This window comes from Diabrotica virgifera, chromosome 2 (genome assembly GCF_917563875.1).
Source record: "Diabrotica virgifera virgifera chromosome 2, PGI_DIABVI_V3a".
In the NCBI taxonomy this organism is placed as follows: domain Eukaryota; kingdom Metazoa; phylum Arthropoda; class Insecta; order Coleoptera; family Chrysomelidae; genus Diabrotica; species Diabrotica virgifera.
The window spans coordinates 232,259,686-232,276,128 of record NC_065444.1 but is presented as its reverse complement, the minus strand read 5'-3'; the positions used below and the strand labels follow the sequence as shown (position 1 = coordinate 232,276,128).

At 32.4% G+C, this 16,443-nt stretch overlaps 1 protein-coding gene across 1 annotated transcript in view; it reads left to right on the top strand.

Annotated features, from left to right (window-relative positions):
• The first annotated feature begins 7,787 nt into the window (after positions 1 to 7,787).
• LOC114335393 (uncharacterized) overlaps positions 7,788 to 16,443 on the top strand; it is a 39,887-nt gene continuing 31,231 nt past the window's right edge. The window contains exon 1 of the mRNA XM_028285624.2: positions 7,788 to 7,950. The gene's annotated coding sequence lies outside the window, so the exon portion shown is untranslated. The remainder of the gene's footprint in view (positions 7,951 to 16,443) is intronic.

Sequence of the window (16,443 nt, the reverse complement as noted above, 5' to 3'; positions counted from 1 at the left end):
GCACAGGAAACATATGCAGAGTTAAAAACACAAACAAAAATGCTAGGTCTGGAAATTAACAGAGAAAAACCAAAAATAATGACTCAGACGAGAAGAAATATAGTCCCAGAAAACATTATACATGAAGATGACATTGAAACGGTTGAAAAGTTTACATACCTGGGAGTAAAAATATATGCCGACGGATCAGAAGATGGAGAAATAAGGAAGAGAATAACGCAGGCAAACAGAGCTTATTTTGCCCTCTCCCATATATTTCGGTCAAAAAGTGTCCACCGAAATACAAAGATGAGAATCTATAAAACCTTAATTCGACCAATAACATGCTATGGCAGTGAAGTCTGGGTGCTGAAAGAAACATCCAAAAACAAACTCGACACATTCGAAAGGAAAGTACTTAGGAGAATACTAGGACCTGTGAGGGAAAACGGAATCTTCAGAAGTCGATACGACAACGAGCTTTATCAACTTTATAAGGAAACGCCCCTGTCAGACTTCATTAGATTACAAAGATTGCAATGGGCCGGACATGTGATAAGAATGGGAGAGGATAGGCTACCAAAACGAGCACTGAATGCTAGAATGCAAGGAAAGAGACCGGTTGGGAAGCCACGAAAGCGCTGGGAAGACACAGTAAACAGCGACGCACAAGCCCTTTTAGGAGTCCGTGTATGGAGAAGAGCAGCCACAGACAGGCAAGAGTGGAGGCAAAAAATAAAGGAGGCCAAGGCTCAATTTGGGCTGTAGTGCTGTAGAAGAAGAAGAAGTACACGAGAGCTCTAAAATTATTTATTTATATCCCAAGTGATACTTTGTTTAATTTTACGACCCAAAGGGGAGTGAAATTATGTCAAAGTGTCACGAGGGCAAAATAAATCGAAAGTTTTAAAGAGCTCGAGAATAATTCGGTGAGAATATTTCATGAATAAACTATCTTTCCAAATAATTTTAACTAATATTATACAGAGTGTAACAAAAATACAGGTCATAAATTAAATCACATATTCTGGGTCCAAATATAGTTCGATCAAACCCAATTTAAGGAAAAAATCGATTTTTTCCGATATATCGAAAACTATTATTTTTTGATTTTTTAATGAAAATAGACATGTGGCATTCTTATGACAGGAACATCTTAAAAACAAATTATAGTAAAATTTGTGCACCCCATAAAAATTTTATGGGGGTTTTGTTCCCTTAAACCCCCCAAACTTTTATGTACGTCCCAGTAAAATTATTATTGTGGTACCGTTAGTTAAATACAATGTTTTTAAAACTTTCTTGCCTCTTAATATTTTTTTGGTTTAACCAGTTTTAATCGAGATGCGGCTTATTTTTTGATATGTGTACTTAAAAATTTTATGGGGGTTTTGTGCCCTTAAACCCCCCAAATGTTTGTGTACGTTCCAATTAAACTATTATTGCGGTACCATTAGTTATACACAGTGTTTTTAAAACTTTTTTGCCTTTTAGTATTTTTCCGATCAGGCACCTTTTAACGAGATGTGGCTTCTTTTTTAATATGGTTCAAAATACACCAAACTCTAATTTCTAAATCAATTTTCATTATTATTACTAGGTCTCTATAAACGTACTTAACAGTATACAAATATGTGGTGTATTTGACAAGTAGGTACTCAAAATATCTCGATAATAACTAGCTTTTCGAAAAAGTATTAAGAGGCAAAAAAGTTTTAAAAACATTGTGTTTAACTAATGATGCTACAAAGATAATTAATTTAATTGGAACGTGCACAAAAGTTTGGGGTGGTTTGAGGAAAAAAACCCCCATAAAATTTTCATGGGGTGCACAAATTTCACTATAATTTTTACATAAGATGTTCCTGCCATAAGAATGCCACATGTCCATGTCCATTAAAAACCTTCTGATAGTTTTCGATATATCGGAAAAAATCGATTTTCATTCTGTAACTTCAAAGGGCTGTAACTTCTTGTGTGTGCATATTTGTACTAAGGTAAGTTAGGTTCAATCGAACTATTTTTGGTACCAGAATATGTGATTTAATTTATGACCTGTATTTTTGTTACACCCTGTATTTTTTATACCTCTGCCTGAATATTTGCTAAACCCGCTTCTTGGTGTTCTCTGTGACAAGGTGTAAAACATGAATTGCCATTAATTTCACTAAATGTATTTTTGCGTAGCAACGACGGGCATCTGACGTAAAATACTTGACGACGGGAAATTATCAGTAGTAATTGCACAAGAGCTCTAAAATTATTGAATTTTTCCCGAGTGTCACTTTGGCAGTTTTAATTTCACGAGCCGAAGGCGAGTGAAATTATGTCAAAGTGTCACGAGGGCAAAAATTATATATTAAGTTTAGAGTTCGAGTGCAATTTGTTGCGATTATTTCATGAATAAAACTGTTCAAAACCAAAATTTTATTGTAATTTATATATTATGTAAGTACCAATTAGTGAAATTAAACACACAGTTGTTATAAATATGTATCTGGCGGTTGAAAGTAATCACTTTTATAATTTTTAAAACATTTGTCATTAATGTCACTGAATGTATTTTTTCGTAGCAACGAAGGGCATCTGACGTAATATGCTTAACGACGGGAGATTATCAAAAATTATCACTTTAATTTGCATGTCTGTAGCTTTCTGTTGGTCAGAATCTCCTATGAATGAAATAATCAGTAGTATTTCCATAAGAGCTCTAAAATTATTGAATTTTTCCCGAGTGACACTTTGACAGTTTTAATTTCACGAGCCGAAGGCGAGTGAAATTATGTCAAAGTGTCACGAGGGCAAAAATTCTATATTGATTTTAGAGTTCGAGTGCAATTTGTTGCGATTATTTCATGAATAAAACTGTTCAAAACCAAAATTTTATTTTAATTTATTTATGTAAATACAAATTAGTGCTGTTAAACACACAGTCGTTATAAAATATTTTACGGTTGAAAGTCATCACTTTTATAACTTTTAAAACATTAAGTGTCATTAATGTCACTGAATGTATTTTTTCGTAGCAACGAAGGGCATCTGACGTAATATACTTAACGACGGGATATTATCAAAAATTATCACCTTAATTTGCATTTCTGTAGCTTTCTATTGGTCAGAATCTCCTATGTTATTGAATTTTTCCCGAGTGACACTTTGACAGTTTTAATTTCACGAGCCGAAGGCGAGCGAAATTATGTCAAAGTGTCACGAGAGCAAAAATTCTATATTAATTTCAGAGCTCGAGTGCAATTTGTTGCGATTATTTCATGAATAAAACTGTTCAAAACCAAAATTTTATTGTCAATTATTTATGTAAGTACAAATTAGTACCATTAAACACACAGTTTTTATAAATATTTGACGATTGAAAGTTATCACTTTTATAATTTTTAAAACATTAATTGTCATTAATGTCACTGAATATATTTTTTCGTAGTAACGAAGGGCATCTGACATAATATACTTAACGACGGGATATTATCAAAAATTATCACTTTAATTTGCATTTATGTAGCTTTCTATTGGTCAGAATCTCCTATGAATGAAATAATCAGTAGTAATTGCACAAGAGCTCTAAAATTATTGAATTTTTCCCGAGTGACACTTTGACAGTTTTAATTTCACGAGCCGTAGGCGAGTGAAATTATATCAAAGTGCCACGAGAGCAAAAATTCTATATTATTTTCAGAGCCCGAGTGCAATTTGTTGCGATTATTTCATGAATAAAACTGTTCAACACCAAAATTTTATTGTAATTTATTTACGTAAGTACAAATTAGTACAATTAAACACACAGTTGTTATAAATATATGACGGTTGAAAGTTATCACTTTTATAATTTTTAAAACATTAATTGTTTTTACTGTTACTGAATGTATTTCATCGTAGCAACGAAGGGCATCTGACGTAATATACTTGACGGCGGGATATTATCAAATATTATCAGTTTAATTTTTATTTGTGTAGCTTTCTATTGGTCAGAATCTCCTATGAATGAAATAATCGCTGTAATATTTATTCATGTAGGTTTCTATTGGTCAGAATCTCTATGAATGAAATAATCAGTAGTAATTGCAAAAGAGCTCTAAAATTATCGATTTGTTTTCTGAGTCACACTTTGCAAGTTTTAATTTCACGACCCGAATGTAATTGAAATTATGTCAAAATGTCACGAGGGCAACAAGTCGATAATAGTTTTAGATATTGAGTGTAATTCGCTGAGATTATTTGATGAATAAAAGTGTCTCTTAAAATAATTTTAATTAATATTTTATTGACATGTTCACCTAAATATTTGCTAAACCTGTTTTTTTTTGTACTCTCTGTGACAAGTTTTAAAGCATTAATTATCATTAATGTCACTGAATGTTCATTTTTGCGTAGTAACAAAGGGCATCTGACGTAATCTTTGACGACGGGATATTATCAAAAATTATCGCTGTAATTTTTATTTATGTAGGTTTCTAACGGCCAGAATCTCCTATGAATGAAATAACCACCGTAATTCAAGTTGTCAGGATCAGCTTAATAATCTTGATACATCGAATATTATTACTCTTCAATAACTCATTCAATTCCATAATAATTTCAAGTTATTATAATACATGTCATAAGGACAGGCAACCAACTACCAGTGAATAATCTAATTCTGGGCTCAGAAACTATAGTATTTTGTACACAGAAATGAAAAAAGTTAGCCCTGATTCAAATCTTTTACTATTGCGATGCCACTTTTTACATCTGTTGTATTTTCTTAATTAGTAATTTTTTTGCGCTATTTATTGTTGTATTTCTTAATTTTTATTTTGCATATTTAATTATTTTGAAGTCATGTTATTTTCCTTAGGTCCTTTAATTTTTTTTGAGACGAAGTTGGCCCATTTTTCCGCAATCCTTGTATGGCGGCTATTTGTAACCGAATATTTTGGCGGGCAACCTATCTAAGATAATTATGTATAACTTTCAACCTATAAAATTTGTAACTACAGCCGAAAAAATTAAAGAATACCCATGAACGATCACATCAATCACTTATTTTGTATTTGCAGTCTTTTTCTATAACAAACATTCGTTCATTTTCTAATAGAAAAATAAATAAATATTATGATATATTTTGTAGACCAGGGCATTTAGGCAAAAACAAGTCGATTTTCAATACAGCATCTATCGACTTACAACTTTTTGCATTATGTTCAGTATGACGTAGGGAAAAAAGTCAACAAGAGAAAAATGGGTAGAAATGCATAAATTCATCTTAAAGTGCATAAAATGCATCCAAAAATGCATTATATTTGGTGGCCATGCTATATTTGGGGCCACATCGAATTTTATGAAAACATAGGAAAACATAGAAAACATCTCATAAGAAATATAGGAAGGATCAGATTGTGTTACTCGGGTGTTTTTGGGATCGCTGACCACGCAGCAACTGATGCTTGGTGGACCTACGAGTAACAAAATCAGTGATCATTTTATTACTCTTTAAATGTAGGCTCCACTCCTTTCAACTCGTTTCTCTATAGACGGGCAGTATCGTCGCCCCCGCTAGCGAAATTCTTCCGATTCGATTCTTTTCAACAAACTTACTCAAAAAGAGGTCCTTATAACATATCCAAAGGGTGCCGGGCGGTGCCGTGGTCAAAAAATTAACAACTTTTAAACAAATTATTCACAAAAATTATTTTTTTATTTCGAACAATTTTTTTTAGATAATTTGGCTTATTCTGAGCAAAAAAGGTCTCTTGTCATTTTTTTTAATTGATTGTTGTCGAGTTATATGCGATTAAAAATTTGAAAAATTCGAACTTAATAACTCGATTAAACATTATTATTATAAAATTCAAAAAGTGATCAAATCAAGTTTCAAACTCCTTCTTCGAGGTCCTGAAGATATTTTTCTCATTATTTTATTACAAAGCTGTTATTTTTAATTATTAGCAATTAGCGCTACAGTCCAGGATGTATAGTTACCCCCGTTAGTGAAATTATTCCGATTTAATTTTTTTACAGAAACTTACTCAAAACGAGGTCCTTATAACATATTCACAGGGTGCCGGGCGGTGCCGTGGTCGAAAAATTGTTTCAACAATTTTTTTAAACAAATTCACAAAAATAATCTTTTTACTTTGAACAATTTTTTTTTAGATAATTTGGGACACTTTGAGCAAAAAAGGTCTCCTGTAATTTTTTTCTAAAATTGATGGTTGTCGAGTTACACGCGATTTAAAATTTGAAAAATGCGAAAATGGCCATATAATTTGACAACAGTCAATTTTAGAGAAAAATCACAAGAGACCTTTTTAACTCAGAATAACCCAAATTATCTAAAAAATATCGTTCGCAATAAAAAAATATTTTTGTGAATTTGTTTAAAATAAATGTTTAAACAATTTTTCGACCACGGCACCGATCGGCACCCTGTGGATATGTTATAAGGACCTCGTTTTGAGTAAGTTTTGCAAAAAAATGGAATCGGAATAATTTCACTAACGGGGGCGACGGATAAATCCTGGACTATAGCGCTAATTGTTAATAATTAAAAATAACAGCTTTGTAATAAAATAACGACAAAAATCTCTTCAGCACATTGAAGAAAGGGTTTAAAACTTGATTTGGTCACTTTTTGAATTTCGAATAATGTTTAATCGGGTTAAGCCTTGAAATTGCCATTTTCGCATTTTTCAAATTTTCAAAGGACCCCTTCTTCAAGGTACTGAAGAGATCTTTGTCATTATTTAATTACAAAGCTGTTATTTTTAATTATTAACAATTAGCGCTATAGTCCAGGATTTATCCGTCGCCCCCGTTAGTGAAATTATTCCGATTCCATTTTTTTGCAAAAACTTACTCAAAACGAGGTCCTTATAACATATCCACATGGTGCCGGGCGGTGCCGTGGTCGAAAAATTGTTTAAACAAGTTTTTTAAACAAATTCACAAAAATATTGTTTTTATTGCGAACGATTTTTTTTAGATAACTTGGGTTATTCTGAGCAAAAAAGGTTTCTTGTGATTTTTCTCTAAAATTGATTGTTGTCGAGTTATATGGCCATTTTCGCATTTTTCAAATTATAAATCGCATATAACTCGACAACAATCAATTTTAGAAAAAAATTACAAGAGACCTTTTTTGCTCAAAATATGCCAAATAATCTAAAAAAAAATTTTCGAAATAAAAAAATTATTTGTGTGAATTTGTTTAAAAAAAATTGTTTTTAAACAATTTTTCAACCACGGCACCGTCCGGCACCCTATGAATATGTTATAAGGACCTCTTTTTGAGTAAGTTTGTGCAAAAAAATCGAATCGGAATAATTTCGCTAGCGGGGGCGACGATACTGCCCGGTCTACTATTGTTGACTCTTTTTTCTACGTCATTGTGGACACAATGCAAAAATTTGAATTTGCAGTCGATAAGTGCTGTATTTAAGAACCAATTTATTCCCGTATTTTTTGTTCTACGTGTCCTGGTCTATTATCTTCTTTGTGTTAAATTCCGATTGCTGATTTATGATCTGCGGTTTATTAATAAAAAGTGTTTAACGATGGATGTTTTTACAATAAGATAGTAAACAAATAAACTTTTTTGATTGATACCATATGCATCATGTGCAAGCAGAATAAAGTAGGTATGCTTGCACCCAGATAAAAGTATCAAAATATATTTTTTTCATTCAAAATTTTCCGCTAGAACGGTGTCGATTAAGTCTTTATAGAGAAATTATGTAACATCAATTAAGATTATTACTTAAATGTTTACTTTTATAAAATTTCCACGCCACCTTCTTATCTAAGTAAACAAGAACTCTCGACTTTTAAAATTCATTCTTAAATATTAATTTACCTTACGAAGCTCTAGTTTGTACAAAAATTGTTCTTTGTTTGATAGTAAGTTCGCTAGTACCTAAAACACGATAGAAGATGAAATATTTCTGTCTTTTAGTTATGGTTTATCTCAGTGTGGCTTGGGTAAGTTTTAGAGATGTCTTTCTATTTTTGTTGGCTGTATGTAACCTAGATTTTCAAATATATTAAAATAATAAATCGTCTCTACTCAGTAACTAAAGAAAATCTTTTATTTGGTATTATCCTATTATTCTGTTTACGTGACATGTATACCTACACAGTATAGAAAAAAGTATGGATTTCTTCCATGAACTTCTCTCTAGCAATTATGGTAGGGGAATCCAAGCAGAGATTTTTGCAGTTACTCGAGCGCATCAGATTCTCATCCCAGGAGAAACCTGGTACCCTGCAGAAGTACCTCTACCATATATTGGCTCTCAACATAGGGGAGTTCGTGAAGAAAAAAGCGAATATTTCGCGAAATGAATGACAGATCGAAAAACTAAAAAATATGTGCTCAATATTTTTTATAAATCTATCGAATGATACTAAACACGACTTCCCACGGAGAGGGGTGGGGGGTAAATTTAATAGTTTAAATACGAATCCCGCGATATTTTGCGAAATGAACATCAGATCGAAAAACGGAAAAAAAATACTTATTCAATATTTTTGAAAAATCTATCGAATGGCACCAAACACCACCCTACACGGAGGTGGGGTGGAAGGTTACTTTAAAATCTTAAATGGGAGCCCCCATTTTTTATTGCAGATTTGGATTCCTTACGTAAAAATACGTTTATTCGAGACATTTTTTCGAATTATAGATAGATGGCGCTATATTAAAAAAAACCATTGTTGGAAATGGAAAATTAAATTAAACATGGACAAGTCCCCACTAAAATGGAAAACTTTGCTTGGATAACTTTTTTTGGTTTTAGGACCTACTCTTCACAACCCAATAGGTCCCCATAACGCTCGAGTGACTGCACATTTAGCATACTTTGCTCCCCTACTATTAAATTGTTTAGTTTGTTAGTTTTCCACATTTTATACAATTAATTTGTTTTAAACAAGGTTCTAGATTTTCATACGATTTTGTCGTGTGTGTACAAAATGCCTAGAGTAAAATTGTTAGAATTATCTTAAATGAGTTCCCAATAAAACAGTAATTTTTGCTTATCTTGTCAAAAAAAAACAAGATATTAAAATAAAATAAAAAATTTTTATTAACCTTAGGTAGTACTTGTAATAGGTTTAGGCCAAAAAAAACAGCATACAGATTTTTGAAGGTTTTAAAATAAAAGGTACAGGAAAAGGACGTGATATGTCAATTTTTACAGAAAATTAGTTTCTGGTCCCTTCTGTTAGCCAACGATCTCGACTACCATTATATAAATCAATCACCGCTGTGAACGTGTTCAGTCAGGAATAACGACATATTTTATAATTTCTCTAGCCAAGTTTAAAAGGTAGCAAGTCCGCACGGTCCCGGCGAAAAAGTGCCATGTCATGTTGTACACATCGCTGTAATTCCAGTAAATTTAGTAGACAAACGAAGTTTCATCAGGGAACAAATAATAAACAAACACCAGTGAGTCGGTAAGAACAGAGCAAGTGGGTCGCTGTGGAGGTGGAGGTCGCGGTCGCGGTCGATGTCGATATTCATGTAAAACAAACACATTGTAGTGAATGGAAGAGAACAGAGCAGGTAAGTCGCGGTGGAGGTTTAGCGCGATGCCATCCAGCAGGTTTACATCGATGATTTTAAAAATAAAATGAGTTTGTTTTACATGGATGTCTACTGCGCGGCCTACAAGGATGCTTCCCTCTGATTGGTCCGTTGAAAGCCAAGTTGTCATTACCTGCGCTATCTGAGTTGATACTTTTTATATAATCCCTTTTTTGTATCCAATTTATTTTTGAATTTCTAAAGTAATTAAACTCAGTAAATTTTTGAAAAATGAAGGAGGATCTGATTATTTACAGCTGACATTTCATCACTATTGTTATGTTCGTATAAAACTCCCTTAACCATGAATGTAGGTTGGTACTACTGTCATCTGAACGACAGCTGTCATATACTTAATACTGCGATAGAAAATGGAAACCATGTGCATAATTCTTTAAAATAAAGTATTTTACATCGAATATTATTTCATTACAAATACTTACGTCCTTTAAGTACAAAGGACTTGACATTTGGCGACGAGGATAATGGATACAAATATTACAGACACTACATCAACTACAACGCTTCCAACTACATCCGGTACAAACACGAGTTCCTCGACTACAACTGCGATAGTTGCACCTGCTACAGCTCCAGTAATGTCTACACAAGTTTCTACATTCCAGTTTTCCGTTGAACCTTTTAACCAGACAGCTACAAAATGGTCCAGGTGGGTAAAATGGCTGGAAGGAGCATACAAAGTTTTTAAAATTCCAGAGGAAATGAAATTGCCCTATTTACTACATTACATGGGGTCGGAAGCATACGATACACTGTGTGATAAACTAGCTCCAGAGGTCCCTGAAGACAAGTCATATGAGGATACAGTTAAGTTAATGGATAATTTTTACAACCCTGCACCACTTGAAATTGCTGAAATATTTAGGTTTCAATCAAAAAGTCAGGCAGAAGGCGAAAGTATACAAGAATACCTATATTCTCTACAGAAACTTGCCATAAACTGCAACTTTTCCACATATTTAAAAAGTGCTATACGAAATCAGTTTGTTTTTGGTTTACAGTCAAAGAGGATTCAAGCCAGACTATTAGAAACAAAGGGATTGGACTTGGACCGAGCCGTAGAAATTGCAGCAAGCATGGAAACTTCAGAAAAGGATAGTAATCAATTTTCTCACAACAATAATTACAATCAGGCTAGTATAAATGTGTTAAATGTGAAAGCAAAAAGTTCTCATAAAAATACAAACACTAGTAAATTTAATGATAATAATACAGTAAATAATCATAGTAGCTGTCCTAATAATACTTCTACAATGTCAAATAACCCTAATAGGACTTGTTATAGATGCGGAGACACCTCGCATTTAGCCGATAAATGTAATAAAAAGCATTTAATCTGTAACTTTTGTAAAAATGTCGGACACATTAAAAAAGTTTGTTTAAAGGCACAACAAAATTCACACAGGCAAGTAAATTCAGTAAACTCTGCTCAAGAGGTCTTAGAAGTAAATGCTGGAAATTGCAAAGATACATTTTTTATAAATTTAAAAGTGAATGGTAATATTTTAAATTTTGAAATTGATTCTGGCGCTGCTGTTACAATCATAAATAAAAATATATTTGAAAAATATTTTCCTGCATTACAATTACAAAAATCGGATGTTAAATTAACTACATACTGCAAAAATAATTTGAATGTTTTAGGTTTAGTTTCAGTGGAGGTTGAGCACCAGGAATTAAAGCACACTCTAAAGTTGTATGTGGTGGATGGTGATGGCTACTCACTGGTTGGTCGGGAGTGGATACATGCTCTGGAAATCAATTTACATCAGGTAAATACAATTCTACATGAAAATTTTGAAATTGCAACTTTGTTAGATAAATATAAACATTTATTTGAAAAGTCAGTTGGTGAAATAAAAGGGTTAGAGGCTGAAATTTATCTAAAACCTGGTACTAAAGCAAAATTTTGTAAGGCCCGTCCTGTAGCTTTTGCATTACGCCCTAAAGTTGAGGCAGAATTAGAGTCCTTAGTAAATCAGGGAGTCTTAAAGAAAGTAGCATTTTCGGACTGGGCAACTCCTATTGTTCCTGTAGTTAAACAAAATGGGGACATACGCATTTGTGGTGATTTTAAAATCACATTAAACCCTTGCATTGAAGTGGATGAATACCCTTTACCTACACAAGATGACCTACTTTCCCAATTAGCAGGTGGGGACAAATATACAAAAATAGATATTACGAAAGCTTACTTACACTTGCCAATAAAAGATGAAATGAAACATTTACTTACATTAAACACCCATAAAAGTTTATTTCAACCAAATCGATTAATGTTTGGAATTGCTAGTGCTCCTGCCAAATGGCAACGTTTAATGGAGCAAATGCTACAAGGAATAGATGGTATTTCAATATTTCAGGATGATATAAGAATTAAAGCTCCAAATAATACCTTACATTTACAAAGACTTGAACAAGTTTTAAAGAAATTATCTGAACATAATTTACATATAAATTTGGATAAAAGCGAATTTTTCAAAGACGAGATTGACTACTGTGGATATAAGATGAGTAAAACGGGTGTGTCTACTAGTGCAGATAAGGTAATTGCAATTGCAAATGCTCCAATACCTACAAACAGAACTCAAGTTCGGAGTTTCTGTGGCCTAATTAATTATTACAGACGTTTTTTAAAAGATACTTCTACAATTTTACAACCATTAAATAATTTACTTAAAAAGAATGTCAATTTTAAATGGTCGAATACTTGTCAAACTGCGTTTGACAAAGCAAAAAAACTCATTTGTTCTAGAAATGTTTTATGTCACTATGACCCAAATTTACCATTAGTCCTAGCAACTGATGTATCACCCTATGGGGTAGGTGCAGTACTTTCACATATTTTTCCAGATGGTACAGAGAGACCCTTACAGTTTGCTTCTCAAACTCTTACTACTACACAACAAAGGTACTCACAAATAGACAAAGAAGCTTACAGTATAATTTTTGGAGTAAAAAAATTTTACAATTATTTATGTGCTAGGAAATTTACTTTGCTCACTGATCATAAACCGTTAGTTCAAATTTTTGCACCTGATAAAGGCCTACCAGTTTTAAGTGCAACAAGAATGCAACATTATGCAATTTTCTTACAAGGTTTGAATTATGACATTCGTTACAAAAATACAGATTCTCATCTCAATGCTGACGCACTTTCACGTCTACCTATAAAATCAGAACAAAGTTTCACACATGATGAGTCAGATATTTTTGAAATAAATCAAATTGAAACTTTGCCTACAAATATTAGTTGATAAACGATTTAGCTTCAATATAAATCAAGCTGAATTTTCATTACAATCTGATGTTATTACGAGAGGACAAAGAGTAGTTATACCTACTAAATTGAGAAATAAAATTTTGACAGAATTACAACCCAATAAAAAATAAGCACAAGAACAACCCAATTAAAGATAATTCTCATATATGGGAGCCACCAAAATTTTGTTTTGAACGAGTGCATGCTGATTACGCTGGACCTTTCAATGGAGGTTATTATTTTATAGTAGTAGATTCCTTCAGTAAATGGCCTGAAATTCATTTTACAAAAAATACTACTACAAAAACTACTATTGAAATTTGCCGAAAAATTTTTACAACTTTTGGTATTCCTAAAGTTTTTGTTACAGACAATGGTAGACAATTTGACTCTCATGAGTTTAGAACTTTTATGAAAGATAATGGAATTACACAAAAATTTACTGCATCCTACCATCCTGCAACTAATGGACAGGGAGAGAGATATGTCCAAATACTGAAAAAATGTTTAAGGGCTATGCGAAGTGAGGGAAATGACAGGGAGTTTGAATTATGTAAGCTACTTATGCAATACCGCAGAAGCCCACATACAGTTACAGGTAAAAGTCCCTCAGAACTTATGTTAGGAAGACAAATAAGGAATAGATTAGATTTACTTAAACCTTCGTGTAGTGATAGAGTTACCTATACTGATATGAGTCTAAGAAACTTTGATATAGGAACTAGGGTTTCCGTGAGGGATTATTTTCATTCTAAATTGCAATTTGGCATTATTGTACTCAGATTAGGGTTATTGCATTACTTAATTCAGTTAGATGATGGTAGAACATGGAAACGTCATGTAGACCAAATACGGCAAATTGGGGAATATACTCCATCTCAAAATAATCCGACATGTTACGTTCCGGATACCATTACTCACAATTTGATTCCGAGGGAGGCATCAATTCCAGAGCACAGTGTCTCACCACCACCTACCGAAGTGATTACTGATGAATCCGAAACTTCAAACAATATGGAAAGTTCGAATAGTGTACCTGGGGCTCAAACTGAAACTGAGGAACCCATTTTAAGGCGTTCCACTAGAGTAAGAAAACCTGTTACCAGACTGAATTTGTAAGTACTTTTACTTCTAGTTAACTTTTGTAATTCATGGTCAAGGGAGGAGGTGTTATGTTCGTGTAAAACTCCCTTAACCATGAATGTAGGTTGGTACTACTGTCATCTGAACGACAGCTGTCATATACTTAATACTGCGATAGAAAATGGAAACCATGTGCATAATTCTTTAAAATAAAGTATTTTACATCGAGTATTATTTCATTACAAATACTTACGTCCTTTAAGTACAAAGGACTTGACAACTATCATCACTTGACTGACACAACATCGCAAAAGCAGTCTTTTTGTCATTCACTACTTCATTTGATAGTGGTTCTAGCTCGACTGACAGCGCAGGTGACCTCCTTGCTATGTGCTGTCGACATCGACCGCGAATTAACTAGTAGCATCCACCGCGACGTACACCTCCACCTCGACCCACTTGTTCTGTTCTTACCCTTAACTTTTAAAACCATTTTTCTCGAAACTTATTATTTTGACATATCACTTTCTTTGCCTGCACCCTTCAAATGTATATGAGGGATAGTTGGGGACAAACCTCAAAGACGTATAGCTGATTTTGTGTTGTTTTTTTTTTGTAAATAAAAAATTGAAGAGTATTTTTGACTATAAAACATTTTTTATATATTTTAGAAAAAAGTGGCTTAAATAACAGTTATACTTTAAAAAGGTTTTTAACTTCCCAGTTCTAAACGAGAGAAAGCGAGATAATTTTAAAAACCCTTATTTTCGCATTAATTTTACAAATGTTCATAACTTTTTTTATAACGACATGCAATATAATTACTTGAAATTATGTCAATTGATTAGTTATTAAAGTGTGCTAAATTTCGTAATGCACAAATAGTTTGTTAAGTTATTCAAATTCATCTAAGTTTATCAGTCATTCATAACAATTATTGTACTTGCCCAAGCAGTTACTCTAGAGGTATTTAGCATGTCGCAATCGATTTTCTGAGGTTTTAGTTTAAAGTTGTACAATTACAACATTTTATCCAAATTGTTTTAAAAAAATCCTTTTGATAAAGCGTTGACTTTTTTAGCCCAATAAATTACCGTTTTTGAGTGTAATTTTCAGGGGCAACTTCGAATTACATGAAAATTTGGATTTAGGTTCTACTTACCCTCCACTTCAAAGTTGAATTTGTGCCCTTGGTTGCTTTTACTTGGGGGGTGACATTTACCCCTTCTTGGGGGGTGAAAAACGCGTGTTTAAAATAAGGCCGGAAATGGATAAATTGACTTATTTTAAGCACCTTTTGTTCTATAAAGTTTTTTACTTAAGTCAATACTTTTCGAGTTATTCGCGATTTAAAATGTTGATTTTTCGACAAAAAAACTACGTTTTCAGACGGTTTTTCCCAAATAACTGAAAAAGTAAATATTTTATCAAAAAAAATATTTTTAGCAAAAGTATAATCTATAAAAAAATAAAGAAAATGGTGTACCAGTAAAGTCTACAAATTGAGTAGAAGCAAAGTTGTAGCTCATGAAAATTACGTTCTTATTCGTCTAATTCCAAATCGAATAATTCAAAGCGAAATCCCCGAAGAAAGAAACGTTTTTCGGGAAAACCTTACTAACATTTTTAAAGTATCGAAAAAAAGCTTATTTGTTTTTTACAAAAGTTTACAGCATCAAAAATATACGAGTTACACTGAAAAAAACGGTACTTTTTTGGTAAAAAAAAAACGTGAAAACCTCCCTCTATTTAGCTCCCTAAATGAAATTAATCGTTTGGCTTTACCATCTATTTTAACTGTATGTGTATTGTTTATATGATCTGTAAGTTTAATTGGTTTGAAGTGCTTATTTCTGAAAACATTTGGTTTTATATATAAAAAAAAATTTCTAAAAATTTTTGAAAAATTTCGTTTTTTCCAAATTACTAAAAAAGTATTAGTGATATGAAAAATCTTAAAGAGAAAAAAAATGTAGGTTTTGCTGTTATAAATATGCTAGTTTCATTTTGTTTCTCCGTAAGACAAAAATTGGTTAAGATAATAATATGGCTGTTCAAAATTTGCATACACACGTGATTAGTGACCCATTCAAGATTTCTCAATTATAACCCTTTCAAAAATAAACACTTTAAACCGGTGAGACTGACAGATCATATAAAAAAATAGATAGGTAAGTAAATTGTTTGTAAAGCGGTAGCGATTAATTTCATTTGGGGAGCTAAACACGGCGAGATTTTCATGATTTTTTACAAAAAAAAAGAGGGCAAACTTTATTTTGAGCGTAACTCGCTTATTTTTAATGCTAAAGCTTTTGTTAACAAATAAAACAAAGCTTTTTATAAACACTTTAAAAAAGTTTAAATGGGTTTTTCCCGAAAAGTTCTTAATTTTTAGGTGATTTCACCTTGAAATAGTCGATTTGGAATTAAACGAATAAGAACGTAATTTTCATGAGCTACAACTTTGTTTTTGTTTGATTAATAGACTTTACTGATACATCATTTTTTTGGGTTTTTT